The sequence below is a fragment of the Polyodon spathula genome, chromosome 3 (assembly GCF_017654505.1).
Source record: "Polyodon spathula isolate WHYD16114869_AA chromosome 3, ASM1765450v1, whole genome shotgun sequence".
Classification (NCBI taxonomy): Eukaryota; Metazoa; Chordata; class Actinopteri; order Acipenseriformes; family Polyodontidae; genus Polyodon; species Polyodon spathula.
Genome location: NC_054536.1, coordinates 9,733,033 through 9,751,134, shown reverse-complemented (window position 1 = coordinate 9,751,134; position 18,102 = coordinate 9,733,033). Strand labels below are relative to the sequence as shown.

The window sequence follows — 18,102 nt, the reverse complement described above, 5'->3', positions numbered from 1 at the left end:
TCAATTATATATTTTCATGGACCCCTTTTGTTCAGGTTCAATGCATTCTCTTAACTTCTCTGAGAGTGTGTGTACAACACGTTGGTAAGGTTTTAGAATGGGCAGCTGCAAAGTGTGTAGGCCAGTATGGTTTCTGCCTACAAAAGCGAAGGCCTCATTCATAACAGATTTACCATATTCTCTACTGATTTCTGTAAAGGCACAACAAAATACAATTCTGTGCTTTCACAAAGTTTCCTACCTGACAATGTCCCAACCCAATGTACCATAAAGCCTTTGTAAGTCACTGTGAGATCTGATGAGGAGAGTATCCACAGTCTGTTGTTATGGGAGATGACAACGAGTGGGGAATACCCTCCACAATATTTGCCGATCAGTGGGGATGTTTCAAACCCTCTATCTCTGTTACAGACATTTTGAAAAGCAAAAGATAAGATTATGAATCGTATAGGAAATAACTTGTTGTTGACATGTGTGTAGTAAAATGTTAAAAGACATGCATCACTAAAGTTTTCATTTAAATGTGTACCGTTTTTTTTCATATTTAATTGCTATCTCCATCATTCTAATACACAGTCTTGCACAGTTTGAAAATAAGTTATACAATATAATAGTAATGGAAAACAGGCTAAAAGACTCACATTTTCCACTAGAATTATAAACAGGTTTCCTGGTTTCCTTCCTCTTTGATACAATGTATTGCCAGCTTTTCAAATGAGACTAAAGACACTAACAAAACTTATGCAATAATTTATGGCATATGCTTTTGAGTGACTAATATATAACATATATTCATCTATTTTATATATTTACCTCAAGGATAACATTTGAAGTTCAAAACAAAAAGTATAATTACCAGTACAATGGTCTGAGGGGGGGGGGGGGGGGGGGGGGGGGGGGGGGGGGGGGGGGTTTGCAAACTGAGTATATTTTGTTTGTATGTTGTATTACTGTAAACGTCAGTGCTCAACTGTTGAATAGTTAAGCCTCAATTATTTCCCCATTGGTCAGTGTCTCTTTTTCCATCCTCAGGTCAAATAATTTACCACTAGAGGCCTCAAATCCTGCTAATATTGGTGTAATACATCATTCACTGGTGTGTTTGACAGAGTTATATCAGAGATGCAACCTAAGGCAGCTCAGTAATGCACTTCATATTCCACAAATCACAGCAAACAACATATCATGTAATAAACAAAAAGCTACCAGTTACAGAACTGGTAAAGGGACGTGCTATATACAGTACAGCACAACATAACCCATCGACAACTTACCTACTTTCAATATGATCGTAACGACAAAGAGGGGTAGGTGTGTTCCAGTATAAAGCCAGTGAAGTTCAGCATGATCTGACGGTTTGTCTCGACGATGATTTTATAAACTCACTGTCGGCTGTTGGGGTAGTTGTTGGGGTAGTTGGGTGATGTTAGTGTCCCTGTGGTTGCAGTGTACACTTCTCCACAGTCTGTGAAGGGAAGCAAAACTTTACAGTTAGAAAAGAAAAATGTTGTATTGGCTTGTTAGCCTGGTCCAAAATTACTGACTTGGGGGGGGGGGGGGGGGTGGGGATAAACCAGAACTTGTGGATGAAACATGGAAACATTAGTTAGTCAGCATTATTCTGTAGGGCTTTGTAACAGATTTTAAATTGCTGGTGCCCAAATAGTTCCACAGGGCTCACCCGTGCCTCGCCTCAGATTCTGTAAGACGACGACGCTTTGCTCTCTAAATGGCTAACATCTGAATCAGTCATTTCAACAGATACAAACACGCACGCATGCACGCAGAGTGCACACACGTGCATAGAACTTTCTTCTTGTTATGAGTCAACACATCCAGTACCTCAAGTACTAGACACAACAGCCCTCCAACACATTTAACCAACAGATGTACTTTGACCGGAAATGTATCATGGTGGCTATAAAGTGCCCCTGTGAATTGATCCTTGGGTGGAAGTAAGAAACCCATTGCATAACAGGTTTTAATACCAGCTTAATTAGCCACAATGTATAGGTAACAAGCTCAGGTGTGTCTCATTAAACTCAGAGTAATACCAGGGCTGGATCAAACTGCTACGCAATAGGAGTCTTTCCATCTCTATAATAAAACACTCAATCCAATGCTATGAAACTTTAAAGCCACTGTGGGAATGAACATGTATGCAAAATTAATGTAGCAAATACCTTCATGTAATGCATCTATCTGGTATTATAATGTACCAGCTTTTTCCTATTGTTCAGCAACACAGTACCAAACAAAGGTATACATGATCACTGCCTATATAAATACTACTGGCAGCAGTATGGTTCCATTATACGAGCACTACAGAATTTACCATTACCAGCATTTTGGTTGTTTTTAGAGGTTCAGGCATTCAGCAAAGCAATGCTCTAATAAAGTTATTTCCATAGGCAATGGGAAATCAACTCACTGCGATCCTGAACTCACTGCTGGCATTTAATTAACTGGCACATTTCTACCAACCAAAAGAAGCACAAAGACCCTTTGTGGAGTTTTGCAAACAAACTGGAAAGGCTTTGGCATAGCATTTGGTGGCATTTGGTGGCATTTGGGGGGGGGGGGGGGGTGTCAACATCTTTAATAACATTATCCAATCAATCTTTTTTTCTTTCTTTACTCCATAAACATTTAGTTTGCCATGCATTCAGACACAATCACTATTTTAATTGATAAATTGAAACTCACACATCGTCGTTACATGGTTTGTACAGCTGTTGTGAGACAAAGTTGGCAAGGACGGTCTTATTATCTTACCGCTGTTATTCTTCTGTAGTTTTTACAGATGTAAAACGTTTCCCACTCACGAGAAAGCCTGTTCTAAACTCTTTGTACATGATGCATTTCTGTTTTGTGCTTACCTGTGGTGGCATTGATGGACACGTAGCTGGCAGAGAAGCCCTGTGTGGGTATGCTTGAATCTCATACAAACAGGACGGTAATCATGTTATCAGTGTTGGTAAGTGATGGGAGAGCTGATCTTCCATAATATCTAGCTAGAACAGCGGAAATTAATACACTGCTACTGCAGCATGCAATATACAGTAAAACCTGTCTAATCTAGCACTGCTAGGGAACAGGAAATTGTGCTGTGTGTGGTTTACAAAGGTAACTTTTAAAAAAGAAACAAACATGCGAGACACCAGAATGATGCCGAATTATACACAGTGCTGGTATGTAGAGGGTCTGGATTAGAGAGGGTTTCTGTATTTAGTTTTTTAATGCCAATGATTAGCCAATCAGAGGCTTTGGCAAATAAAAAACTACTACTTCACCAACAGAAAACATTGTGTTTGAATTTTTAAAGTAGGCTGGTCCATTGAAAGGTATCAACAAAATCAACCCAATAGTTTTCAAATGGAAGCCAGCAATTCAGGCAAGGTGTAATGTGGTTATGTAGAGTACATAATATAAATTGCAGATGACTGAAGTGACTTCTAACAGTTAACATTAAATGGGCCTATGTATCTGTTAATGTAATATTTTTCAGTCATTAAAAAGAGAAAGTCTTACCTTGCAAGTTTCGTTCCTGTAGTGACAGTGCCATTATCATACACTTCAACATAATTGTAGTCATAGTTATGGTGGAACTCCATGTTAAACGAAGTGAACATTAGGCGAATGATGTGCCCGGGCACAACACAGATGTACCATGTGCAGTTGGCTCCATGTGGGTAGTTTGTTGGGTGGCCTGGGCTAGTAATTATTCCAGTAGGTCCAGTAAGAGTCTCTCCACAACCTAGAAAGGTTAAAATGGCAAATTGGAAACTCTCAAAGATTGCATTTTATAAAATGTGGGATTCGATTTCTGATTCTGCTGCTGGATATGAAATTAATATGAAGCTAAAATGTGCTTCTTAAAATAGCTCCGATATATTTCAAAACCTGCCTATTTTATTTATTTATTTGTTTTACCAAAAAAAGGAAACCCAAGAAATGCCATTGACATGTAGTGTTGACATTAAAACTGTAGATCATGCACTAATATAAAATATTTATTTGCTGTATGTATTAATGTCTAACTTAAATGTGCATTTCTGTGGTATAAAATCACTTTTTAAAGTGTGTCACAATAATTACCTGCTTCTGCTGACCCGTACTCGGCTGTGAACCCAAAGTTGGTGACATAGGAGTCCGTCACAAAGCGGATGTACATGGACCTCTGTGTGGACTGGGCCATAGCTGGGATTTGTGTGCCACAGTATTTACCAATCAGGGGGGAGCTGGCGGTGGCACCATCCCTGAGCTTTAACCAACAATAGTTACAATGATATCAGTAAAGACTTTGAATACCTCAGCAACCAATACAAATCATTATGATCTGGTACTCCTTACCACCACATAGTCAAAAGCACAGGAGCCGTGGCTCTCAATATCAAATAAGAGGAAGTGCAGAGTGACCACCTGTCTGGCGGGCTGCGTGATGACCCACACGCATGTCTTGGTAGGCGTTGGGATGGTACGGAGTGCGACTAGTACCTGTATCGGACAGGACTCCTCCACAAGCTGAAAGGTGACAGAACTGAATGACAAGCATTTTAAATGCACTGGAACATCAGCAATTGCGTTTATGTGGGATGTAACAGAGTCTATCCGATAGATTTTTACGATTAGACAGTTAGCAATGAAGGACAAACAGCAAACTTGTTAATTTACCCAATATACTTTACTTCTGTTAAAGGTTACACATCTAAAGGAGGACAGGGGCACATATTTTTTAGCCCACAAACTAATTTGCAAAACATTGTGAACAGTCTAATATTATGGGACCCAACCACTTGAGGGATGACGATTCTGAAGAATCAAATCACCCAAGGACAGCTAACACGTGACTTAATGCACCATCACTTCACAGCAGGTGTAGACATGTATATGCATATGATTCTCTGTATTAAGACAATCAGTCTTTGTACTTCTTACCGACTTGGTATATAGCTCGGAATCCTCCTTTTGTTATGGATGCATCAGACTTGAATTTGATCCACAGCTTGTTTGACATGGATGCAATCGGAGCAAGAAGTTCAGAGCCACAGTACTTGCCAAACAGCACACCAGTTTCTGAGGATCCATCCAGGACCTATAATACATCCGAAAGATTCACATGCTGCATAACAGCTAGTAAGTTCAAACAAGTTTTCCTGGTGTTGGTACTTGGTCACAATTCTCTTGAGTGTACACGAGTGACCTGTTTACTAACCTATAAACTTCGACTCAAATCAGTCAAAAAAAAAAAAAATATATATATATATATATATATATATATACTGTATATCTTTTTTTTTCTATTTATGACAAAAATGATTTACACTCTGTATCGGTGGTACTGGGATGATTATTAGTAGTAGTGGTAGTAGTCATAGTAGTATATCTAGGACAAAGAAAACACTTAATAGAAAAGACATAACTCAAGACAGTAATAAAAATGTTGGACCAGTCAATGGCAGTCTGTTTATTTTTTTCCCCCCATAAGAGTTTTAAGAATAGTCTTCATGAGAAGTGAACAGAGAGGTTTCACATTCCTAAGCCCTACTGTACATCTGAATGAAGAGAGGGAAGATAATAACAGCCTATCAAATTATAATACATATCAGCATTCTGGCCAGATCTGGACCTGCTATGTCCCCTGAGAAATTCTCATTTTATAGGGCACAGATGGTAGCAAATCTACTGGGTATAATGTGCTTTCACTAGTAGCAATGGGATTCAATTAGAGAAAACACAACAGGTACCACTTGTTTCATATCAGAATCATAAGAACAAGCTGACAGGTTTACATAAACAAGTACTTTTCAGCTAAAGCAGCAAAGAAGAGTTCTGAAAGAAAGCACGCACACATATTTAGGCTTTCAGAAGTGTTGTACCACAAATCTGCATTGTCCATTGCACATAACAATATACCTGTGCACTGAAACTGTTATTTTCAACACACCTACTCAGAGACATGCACACTGTAGTATTCAAATTAAAAAGCACAAAGAAATGTATTGAAAAATTGCATTTACGCCTGCGTTTAACAAACTAATTATAGGTCTTGAATGTCAGGAACATTGAATCCAATTATCAGCCTACTCAGTGAATACTCCACTCGGAACTGCCCTTTCAGACTGAGACAGATTGGCACTTAAACAAATGAGACTGCCCTTCCATCAGTCCAGCTTATCAAGCAGTTTTATTTTTGCAAGGGTATTGCCATTTAGGGCATAAGGAAAACAAGCCATTTTTTAATTTACTGAATGATCAGCTACTTATGTAAGACATTTTTAATATAGAAAAACATACTGTTTCTTGACTATAATCTCAAATATAATCAAGTTTTGGCATGCATTTAGATATTAAATTAAAAAATAGAAATGCAACGGAAAAACAGCAGCTCAGCCAGTCTGTGATAGTATCTCAAGACAGTATGTTAAAGGATAAATGAAATAAGGTTTAGAGAATTTGTCCCACACAGAGTAGATGTACTAAGTGTTGTGGCTGTCGTAATAGTTACAAACCACATGGCAAACGAGTCAGAAATCTAGGGTGAAATGTGCTAAACATGCACAGTGCTGTTAGCGACTTTTTAGGGAATGATTTGCAGCAGTTTTTTTTTGTGGTTCAGATGAATATGTAATTATGGGCATTCCTGCATTAACTCACAAAAAGGGGGTGGAGACAGTGCAAATTAGTGTTTTCAGATATTATAATGAGATGTATGAAAGCTGTCGGTAATTGCGACACTTACAATTGCATCAATTTGTTAAGAACTTTTGAAAGCATTTCCCAGTCTGCTTTTTCTCGTGCGTTGCAGTTGTGCTCAATGCATTTTTGAGGCGAACATCCAAATACCTATTTTTCCCTAAAAGTGAAGTGTACTTAAAACTTTGTTAAAGATGCATGACCCAGTGACAAATAACAAATTTCTATGACATTTCTGGTTTCCCCAACATGTTGGGAGCAATAGACTGCACACATGTACAACTACCCTCTCCAGGTCATTCTGAACATCTGTATAGGAATAGGAAACACACCTATTCTGTTAATGTGCAGGTGGTTTGTAATGGTGCACAATTTAGCACTGCACCCCTGACTAACTTAAATAAAAACTGACAGTATACAGTTGGCTTATAGGCTACTCATTATAATACAAATTAGTAGTGTATTAATGCTACTGTGTTATTATGAAAAGCTTTTTGATAGAAACACATATTTTATTTGGGGTTGAAGGTGGGACCCCACTACAGAATCTGATGGGATTAAACCGCCTTTCATTATTTATTCGAAAAAATGTTGCACGATTCTCGCAATGCTAGCTATCTCACTAAGATGGCGCAAAAAATATTTAAATGAGTATATTGCAGCTCTCTTTGTTAACATTCTCTCTTAGTACATACAACACATATACTTTGCGAATTGTTGCAACAGAAATGCAAATTGTGGTTTGTTTGTGCTGCTACTGTGCCATCTTAGTACATCTATCCCTCAATGTTATGAATGTCTGCAGTGCCACCACAGTTTGTTTGTCCTTTTCATAGTTATTGGAGGAAAAAGGCTCCATACCTGGTTTCTCAAAGAATGAGTTCCTGTAAACTTGACAATAGTTAGCATTACTCGAGATGTGAGTTGTGTAACACCAACATTACATAACCGTCATTCCAGTTCAAGTGGGCCAAGAGAGTTTGCTTCACTTTACGTTAATGGCTTGCACCAATCATTATTTTTTGTTGAAAACCTCCAAAGAAGCTTTTAAGTAAAATTAAAAAAAACATTGTCTTGGGCAGCCCCATGTAGAGATACAGAAAGTGAAATGAAATTTTAGCAGATGATACACCACATGGGGCATAGAGTTTGCATGTGGTTCTTGCATTATTAAGCGCAAATGGAGGAAACCACTCCTCAGAATTTAGTCCATGCAATGTAAAATATTGTTCTTGTTTTCTGTTTTGTTTTCTATTGATAAGTGTGGTTAGTGTTTGGCTACAATTACCTTCAAAACAAGGGTCACACTTTAAGGGCCATTGTTTTAGTTTATTAACTGAGAACAAACATTGTTAATTTTAGCTAAGGGTTACGGTTAGTGTTAATAAAAGCCTGATTTAATTTGCCAAACATTACTACAGTAACAATTTGAACTGATTTCATGCATATGATCATCCATAGGGCTCTGGTGTTTGACTGATCATCCATAGGGCTGTGGTGTTTGCAGTTATAGCTGGCCTATTATGTATTATTAACTAACAGTTAACAGAAAATAAATAATGTACGTTAACATGTTTATTAGCTGTTTGTTAATAGTTAATAAACAAACAAAAAACGGTCTTTAAAATAAAGTATGACCAAAATAAGTTGTCATCCCATTAGGATCCCAAATCAAATTCATAGTAATAATACATTGTTTACGTGTTTCATATCCTATTATTCTTTATGATTCTCTATTGATGTTTCCGTTTAGATAATTATTTGCCAAGCTTACTAATTAATCCAGTACAAATTCCTTCTAAAAAGACTCCTCAGGGTAGGTTGTGGGGAAGCAAATTTAAATTGCACTGAATTCTGGGCACTGTGCAACGCCTTGAAACCCTCAGAGAGATCATTCAGAGCCTGATCAATGACGGATCATTTTACCTCAACATAGTTGAAGCTGCAGCTGCTGTGGGACTCGAGGTCTATGTTGGTGAAGCTGAGGTAGATGAGTTCATCGGCTGGCTGTCTGATGATGTACATGCACTGCCTGTTGTTGGCATAAGGATTAGGCCAGTTGGGAGAGATGATAATGCCCTCACTGTCTGTGTATGTCCCTCCACAGCCAGGATCAGCTGGAACACAAAGTACCCAGGGGACCAATTGGTAACATCTGCTTAGAGCAATTTCAGTGCTAGCCCATATATATTAACCAAGGTCTATAGATTTAATACTGTACAGAAAATAAAGCAGGTTCTTTGTGAGGCAAAGTAATAGGAAATCAAGGACCACTGGGTCATGCATCTTTAACAGGTTACAGGACACCATAATGTTTACAAGAAATGCATTATGGTTTATAAACATTAAGTAAGACGGATATGTGAAAAAAGTATGTGAACTTTATCACTTATATAGATCGAAACAATGTGGCAATGAGACGCTTTATTTATTCTGTTCTCGACCAGTAATGAGGCTTGACTAAGAGGATCACAGAATGTAACTGTGTGCAACATTTGAAGAAACCATCACTATTCTGTGACCACAAAACAGACTGCTGTTGTGCCATAGAGTTCACAAAGAGCCCATTTAGGGGAATTATAACAAACATAATAATAAAGGTTATGTTAATTTTTCTATCCATATGTTAACTTTAACACATAATTGTACATGTGCTTTAAAACCATTTAGGCTCAAAACAGGGCAAGTTAATTACATGGAGGAACAGTATTGTTTATTGCCAATGACATCACTGTTGCAAAACAGTAACAGTGAAGATTCCAAACGATTATTCTTATTGAACAGGGATTAATTTATGATTCTTTATAAGGCTTAGAAGGTCAAGGTTTAGTGTTTGCAACAGCACAAAGCTGCACTAGACAAAAGAGCCAAACCATATGACATTTCACATGACCCTGACAAAGATACTAGACACTGATTAGTCAGCTAGAAGATTACTAGGAAGAAAGACACTACAGTTGTCATTCGATTATTTGAACTGCTTCTAAAAGAACCTTAAATCTCTTTTATCCGTTATGAATCTTGTGACTCAAGGCAAGCAGCAAAATCAGAGTTTACCCAATGGCATATTTACTTTACTGAGAACATTTTATTGAAACAACCTCCAATGTGGGTCCGACACAAATAAACATATTCAGCAAATGAGATGAGGGTGCTGGCACAGAGTAAATACATTCATCCAAATTATACCTTGTTTACTTGAACTGAAGTTACCCAGACTTCATCCCAAAAGCCTTAAAAAAGCTATAATAAAATGAAATATTGATACTAACAGCTTTTAGATTTCAGTCACTACCCATCAGTTTATCTGCAATTTCTACTTTTGCCCTGTCTTACATAATATCAAAGTTGTACCGTAGAAATCCAAAGTAAACGCTGTAACTGCATCAATACATTAACGTTATAGTAAACTAAAATTATTTTTAGACTTTAATGTTAACTTAGCTAAGGGTAGTGTATGCTTGTTTCATAAATATTCAGCCAAACCAAGGTTAGTGTCTCACAATACTCACATGGTGACGTTGTGTAAGTGATGTGGAAGCCCTTGTCGGATATAGATAAGTCTGAGTGGAAATGGACCCATGCATAAGGCCCAGTTGTCTGCAGTGGAGGAGGGGATCTGGTGCTGCAGTATTTACCAAGGGAAGCATCCTCTGGCAAGAGTCCATCTCTAATCTAGAAAAATACATAAAAGAAAGGCTTTGTAAAACTGCTGGTAAATTTAACACAGACTACAGTGAAATTTGACCAATAGCACATGTGAACCAAAAGTAATGCTTCTTTATTATTAAAATCCATGATTAATTAGACAATTATATATAGAATGCTGCAGGCATTTCTTGGTGGTGTTTTTCGTGCTCGATACTTAAGATTTGGTAAAAGTTCTCAGATTTTAAGTGGGCCAAATGGTTTAATAGCTTCTAAAAATTGAATTGTTTGAGATAATCTGGGAAGTTTATAATCTGGCGATGTATGTCCAGTAGTTTTCATTCACCTGTACTACATGGCTTTGCAGGGAATGTTTTTTAAGAGGGCACTCACAATTAGGGTACAACAAAAGGGGAGTTGTGTAAGTTAAGCACAATGCTTAAATCATCTAAAATCTCAAAAGTGTCTGTGTAGTGGGACTTTGGTCTTAACAACTTGAGGCTCAATTCTATTAATGTTGTGGCAAGAGAAAGGATGAATAAATACATATGTCTGCATTTTCAAAATTGATGGTAGCAAATCTACTGGGTATATGGACCAAGCATTACTGAACAGAAGAAAAGGCAGACTAGTGAAAATATTAAAAAGATGGATTTTACAACAGTGTTTCTCATTTCTGTACTGAAGTCAATTGGGAAGTGCCCTTTTTCTGACAGTGCCCAAGTGGAGATCAGAGCCCCCTGCACACGGTCAATATCTCCAAATAAATACCCGGCTCCCGTGACTCCCAAGCCACTGTAAATCTACCAGCACTGACCGAGTAATCCGTGCGGAACCAGAAGTACAAGGAATTGTGGGAGCTAAAGAGCTCTGCTGGAGCGGCGGTGCCACAGCATTTGCCAATCATGAAGCTAGAAGCCGAATCCCCATCATGGGTTTGCAGGAAGTCATAGTTGCAGCCTGAAATGTTACTCTGGGTACTTCACATACCTTGTCTGAGTCGGTCCTGATAACCCAAGCACAGCTGACCTGGTGATCATACTCGTCACTTCCAGGAGTGTTGGGATAGCTGAATGTACCTGCCAAGCCATTGAGATATCCACCACACACTGCAAAAAAACAACAGCATCAATTTAATCATTCACAAGGGTGGCATTAAGACTCCCACTGCATAGCAGTTTTACCCATTGCAGGTTTTACTACAATATTGATTAGCCATGGTACATAGGTAACAAACTGAGAAGTATTAAACTGATAGTAAAATCAGGGGGTCCCCAAGTGGTTCATCTATTTAAAGCGCTGCTGCTGGGAGCAGAGGATGAGTCACACAGCTTGGACACCACCAGCTCGGGTCCGGGGCTCTGCAAAGAGGTTGAACTTTGCTGGGGTTCAACACTGCACTAACCCTGGAGTACTTCAACAGTGCACTAACCCTGGAGTACTTCAACACTGCACTAACCCTAGAGTACTTCAACACTGCACTAACCCTGGAGTACTTCAACAGTGCACTAACCCTGGAGTACTCAAATGGGGGGTCACTAAACAATCAGAACAAAAGCAGACCAACTCAGTTCTTTACATTTCAATCCTCAGCCAACTGGCAGAATCTTTTGTAGAGTTGTGTTTTTAAAGTCTATGAGATTAAGAATAATGCAACATGTTATATATATATATATATATATATATTATATACGGTTGTGCCAATAGTTTGCAAATATATATATATATATATAATATATATATATATATATATATATATATATATATATATATATATATAAATAAAACGTTTGATAACCGTTGCACTGTAGTAGATCCTTCCTTGATTTGATATCACTTCTCAGTGTACTATAGTATACTTTGCTGAGGACCTATACATTGACTCATTGTTAAAATGTGAAACTAAACTTGACAAATTCTCAATGTTATGAAAAACAGTGGTTTGGGAAACATTTGACCTGTAAGTTTCTTACCGTAACGTATACAAGAACAAACACTTTTTTTGGTCCACAAATTTGAAAATATTGGAAGCAGTGAACTAGTGGAGGGTCCTCATCCAGCACAATATATTTATAATTTACTGTCAACAAGGCTTGACTGTAAATAAACACATTTGTGAATATCGCATTGTGAAATAATAACATGTACACTGTGTATTAATGCATTTTTGCATAACACCACCTATACAATGAAGAAATCCTTGACAGATGGAGTTATTGCTATTGTAGATTCTTCAGGAACCTCAAGAATATGTGATAAAGAAAGAGCAAACAGTACCAAGTTCCATTACAACTTAATGAGAAGTTCTGAAGATACAACTGTAACCTACATTTTGATTGTGTTGAATGAGAGATATCTAAGTATCTGTAGCTGTGCATATCTACCAGATTATACTGAACTCGTTATTCACACTTGACAATACTTTAATCAGATAAGTAGTATTGTATCATTGCCCTTTATCATCCTATCATTTCAACAAAGATACTACGATTTTGTCTTCCAAAAACAATTTCAAAACAGATTGTATAACAGCCATTTACAATGTCTTATCTTGATGTATTGTCCACCTTTACAGCTTAACTGTTCGTAATTTAAAGGATCTATAGGAGTGTGCTGCCATACCGGTTTCTGGTAATGGGAACAAGTGGATAATCAACTGTATCGGAGACAGCCTCTCTATTGTTTGTTCCTTTGTGGCAAGCATCTCGTCATGATACACTTTTGGTGCATGACATAAGGGGAAAAAAAACACAATCGTTTTTGTTATTTTAGCCGATAATATACACCAACATTCATGCTATTATTTCTTCCAGCACATAATTCAATGTTTGGTTTGGCACTCTTACTAAAGATGCAAGATCACTGAAACAGTCATTGGGCCTTGTAGTGCTGTATAGCATGCGATCAACCTGCAGTAAATATGTCTCAAAATAGTGGTGTTCTGAAGACAACAATAGGATAGACAAGTTGTGCAACAGAACAGACTTGATGCTGCATTAAATCCAACGATGAACTGTGAGTAGAATATTATTCTGATGCTTTAAAAAAGAATGTTTTAAGTTATTATTTATTATTATTATTATTATTATTATTATTACACAATGCACTTCAAAAGGACCTTTTGTAATTTGTGTTGATCTTGCTTATTCTGCATTCGTTGCGGGTGTATTCAGCAGTATTTTGAATCAGAAATTGATTATTGTGCCATCTTTTGTTAGCTAACAAATTCAAGTTTGGCTGAATTTTGTAACCGGCAATGTAATATTTTTTTATGACATCTTTAAGTTGTGCTGCATTTTTAAAGCAGTGTATGCTTAAAATAAGAATTTAATAAAAGTTTTTGTAGTTGACATTGGGTAGGCTAAATTTTCTTTTCTATTGTACAGTATAGGTAGAATTTATAATACTGACAGCAAATTGCTATAAAAGTTAATGTCACATTATATATTTTTTACTAGTATAAACGCAAAATGTTATTTTTGTGTGACTGTTGTAAAACTAATTTCTAAGTTGTTGTCAGGCACATAATATAATACTATGTTATTCTTTGTATTCATTTTCTGAAGTAAATACAACAAGTAAACGATATCTGTTCATTGTTTAATAGCTATAATTATAAAACAGTTTAAATATAGGCCCTATACTAGTAGATGTTCCTGTTTTACTAATTTACAATAGCTTAGCTGCATTATCAAGTACTATCGGTATTGGCCCATATGGGTAGATAATCATTGACTAGCGGTATCAGCCAAGAAAATCTTTATCGATGCACACCAATACACTATATATATATATATATATATATATATATATATATATATATATATATATATATATATATATATATATATATACACACACACACACGTATATACATATACAGTGCCTATAGAAAGTCTACACCCCCTTTCAAAATGTTCACCTTTTCTTGCCTTATAGCCTGGAATTAAAATGCATTAAAATAGTTTTTTTTTTTTCATTTATCTACACATCCTACCTCACAACTTCCAAGTGAAAAAAATATTCTAGAAATTTGTAGAAAATTAATTAAAAATAAAAACTGAAATAGCTTTGTGGGACAAGTGTCCACCCCCCTTGTAATAGCAATCCTAAATTAGCTCAGGTGTAACCAATCACCTTCAAAATCACACATCAAGTTAAGTGCCCTCCACCTGTGTTAAATTGTAGTGATTCACATGATTTCAGGATAAATTCAGCATTTCCTGTAGGTTCCCTCTGCTGGGAAGTGCATTTCAAAGCAAAGACTCTACAAATGCGCTTTCAAAAGAACTCCAAGACAAAGTTGTTGAAAGGCACAGATCAGGGGATGGGTGTAAAAAAATAATAATATCAAAGGCATTGAATATCCCTTGGAGCACAGTCAAGACGATTATTAAGAAGTGGAAGGTGTATGGAACCACCAAGGCCCTGCCTAGATCAGGCTGTCCCTCTGAACTGGATGGCCAAGCAAGGAGACTGATCAAGAGGCCAATGGCAACTTTGCAAGAGCAACAGGCTTTTATGGCCAAAATTGGTCAAAGTGTGCATGTGACAACAATATCCCAAGCACTCCACAAATCTGGCATGTATGGTAAGGTAGCAAGAAGGAAGCCATTACTCAAGAAAGTCCACCTTGAAATCTGTTTGAAGTATGCATAAAACAACACGGGAGATTCTGTAGCCATGTGGCAAAAAGTTTTGTGGTCTGACGAAACTAAAATTGAACTTTTTGGCCTAAATGCAAAGCACTGTTTTGCACAAACCAAACACTGCACATCACCCAAAGAACTCCGTCCCTACTGTAAAGCATGGTGGTGGCAGCATCATGTTATGGGAATGTTTCTCATCGGCAGGGACTGGGGCACTTAGGATAGAATGGAAAATGAATGGAGCAAAGTACATATAAGTCCTTGAGGAAAACCTGCTGCCCTCTGCAAGAAAGCTGAAACTGGGACGGAAGTTCACCTTTCAGCATGACAACGACCCAAAGCACACAGCCAAAGCTACACTGGAGTGGATAAGGAACAAAAAGGTAAATGTTCTTGAGTGGCCCAGTCAGAGTTCTATATCTAATCAAAAATTCGTGGCATGACTTGAAGATTGTTGTCCTTCAACGCTCCCCAAGGAACTTGACGGCGCTTGAACGGTTTTGTAAAGAAGAATGATCAAATATTGTCAAATCTAGGTGTGCAAAGTTGGTAGAGACCTATCCCAACAGACTCACAGCTATAATTGCTGCCAAAGGTGCTTCTACCATTTATGCTTCTATACAGCAAGTATTAACTCAGGGGGGGTGGAGACTTATCCAATTATGATCTTTCAGTTTTTTATTTTTAATACATCATTTTTTTCTCAATAAAAATGCATTTCGTATGAAATTACGTACTTTGTGTTGTTTTACACTTGTTCAAGTTTCCCCACATCTAAAGATATCCGTATATAATAATCTATATATATATATATATATATATAATATATATATATATATATTATATATATATATATATATTATATATATATATATAAATAGCACAAGAGCAGCAGGACATGAGTGTACCTGGATTGTTTGCACATGAGGCCAGTGGGTGACATCCACCATTATTCACAGATGTCAGCCTCTTCCGTCTCCCTCGTAACCTGGTTACACATTAGGGACAAAAATAGATTAGGGGTCTGTGTCAGTAGTAATTTATACTGATAGAGTGCAGCTAATCCCCAATAGACCACATTGCTGGTAACAGCCATCATTAATCACACTTGCACTCTCATATACCCCCTTACATAGTTACACATTCATATGAACACATATCAATGAGATTTGTTTAAAAAGAGAACACATGACCCTTTACCCTATATTGCTCTGTCTTAATAAATTGGGGCCAGACTCCATTGTTAAGGTGTAGCTGCACAGGAGTCAGCTGTTTTTGGTTTTCTCTTATTACTTTCAGAAAAAAAAAATTCAATAAAATGAACACATAATGTTTGTAAGTATGAGTCTAATAGACCAGAAAGGGGGATGTGTTACTGCATCTTTATTCATACAAAAAGGCCAATCCCAGACAACAAGCAAAGAGAGAATGGAGATTTGCATATCAGACTGGAAGCTATTAGTTTTGCCAAACGAAACACTTTCCCTGATAATACTGTACAGAATGTATTCCTACCTGGTGGGCATTGTCTGCAATGGAAGGATCCCATCGTGTTCAAACACTGAACCATTGGAGACGTAGAACATCCACCATTGTTGCTGGCACACTCATTGATGTCCTGGCAGCTGTAACCATTCTCTTGCCAACCTGGAACACATTGGTAATGAAATAAGAAATGAACGGGTCTGTAAGATATAACCTAAACCAAATAAATGAGTCAGGTGTGGACCCTGTATATACTGTGCATGGTTTAGCAGTTTCATTTAGCTCCTCTAGAATGCTACTGCACCTTAGCAAAAGATCCATACTATTGTATACAGAATCTGAGTGTACCAACAATGTATATGACATACATCACTAAATAACATGCAGAAATAAAACAATGTGTGAGATACTGCAAGCTTTACACAAAATATTAGGGTATTTTTAAATGGTTTATTAATGTAAAAATGTTGTGTTCAAAGCAGGCAATAGTTCTTTGCAATATAGGTTGTTTGATTTGGTGGCATCGGCATGCGTGATGCCTTAGCTTTATAGAGTTTCCCAGGCTAACCTCAGTAATAAAGCATGTAGACAGATTAGTAAAGACTTTGGAACAAATGTAGGCAGAAACTTCATAGTTGTTCCTTTTTTCAAGATTAACGTACCAGTGTATTTACAGTTCATTTAAAACAGATCTATCATGGAGTGTTTCTTTGTTGCTAACCAGCACCAGAGCAGGGTGTGCTGTATTATAATCTTCCAAGTCTAGCCATCCTTCTACAGCTTAATGGTTCAGGGTCATCTCTGCGGGGTGTCGCATGCTGATTTTTAATGGGATTATTCCACTGTTCCACTGAGGAACAATGGCTATCCCTGGTCCTACTGGCTAAATATTTACAAAGGACAGAGTTTAAATCCTATCCTTCAGGCAAAACAACCCTTTGATCTCACAGTAGCCATTTAAATATTTTAGGCCAAGACTATGAAACAACCCTTTCCTTTCGGACAGTCTCTCAATTGCTGTGCTTTTAATCCTACAGTACCTGCTGGACACTCGACGGGAGGGTTGGTTGAACAGGGCCGGTCCAGGAGGCTGCATTCATCAACATCAGCTGTGCAGGCCGGGCTACTAGGGGGGAACATCCAGCCACTGTCACAGATACACTTGTATTTGGGCTTGAAACAGAAAAAAGGCATTCAGGTTTTATAGTCTCTCCTTAGGTATGCCATGCACACCAATACAGCAGTCATTAACATCTATAACACCACATACATCTACTAATTTAGTGAATATTTAAACGCAGTGCTGTTTGCTATTCTCTTCTCAAATTCTTGATTAGCAAATACACACTTCACGACAGATCCATCTTTGAACGTCTAATTTCTTAGAGGCTGCTGGAGATAGATTACCCAGATGAAGCATGGCTCTTTCAAAACCAAGCATCTGAGACAAGAACAACACTGCATTGAAGGTAATATTTACTACCTTAATTTATTAGTGTATAGCCATTAAACTCATCTGTTTCATGCTGCAATATAAGCACAGAATTACATCAGACCAGAAGTTGTTTCTAAGAAGTTTCTAATGCCAACAGTTTAGACGTGGCAGCTCCTTACAGAACACTTA

The 18,102-nt window shown here is 37.4% G+C and overlaps 1 pseudogene; it reads right to left on the bottom strand.

Moving 5' to 3' along the window:
• LOC121307732 overlaps nucleotides 1–18,102 on the bottom strand; it is a 56,341-nt pseudogene that overhangs the window by 36,047 nt on the left and 2,192 nt on the right.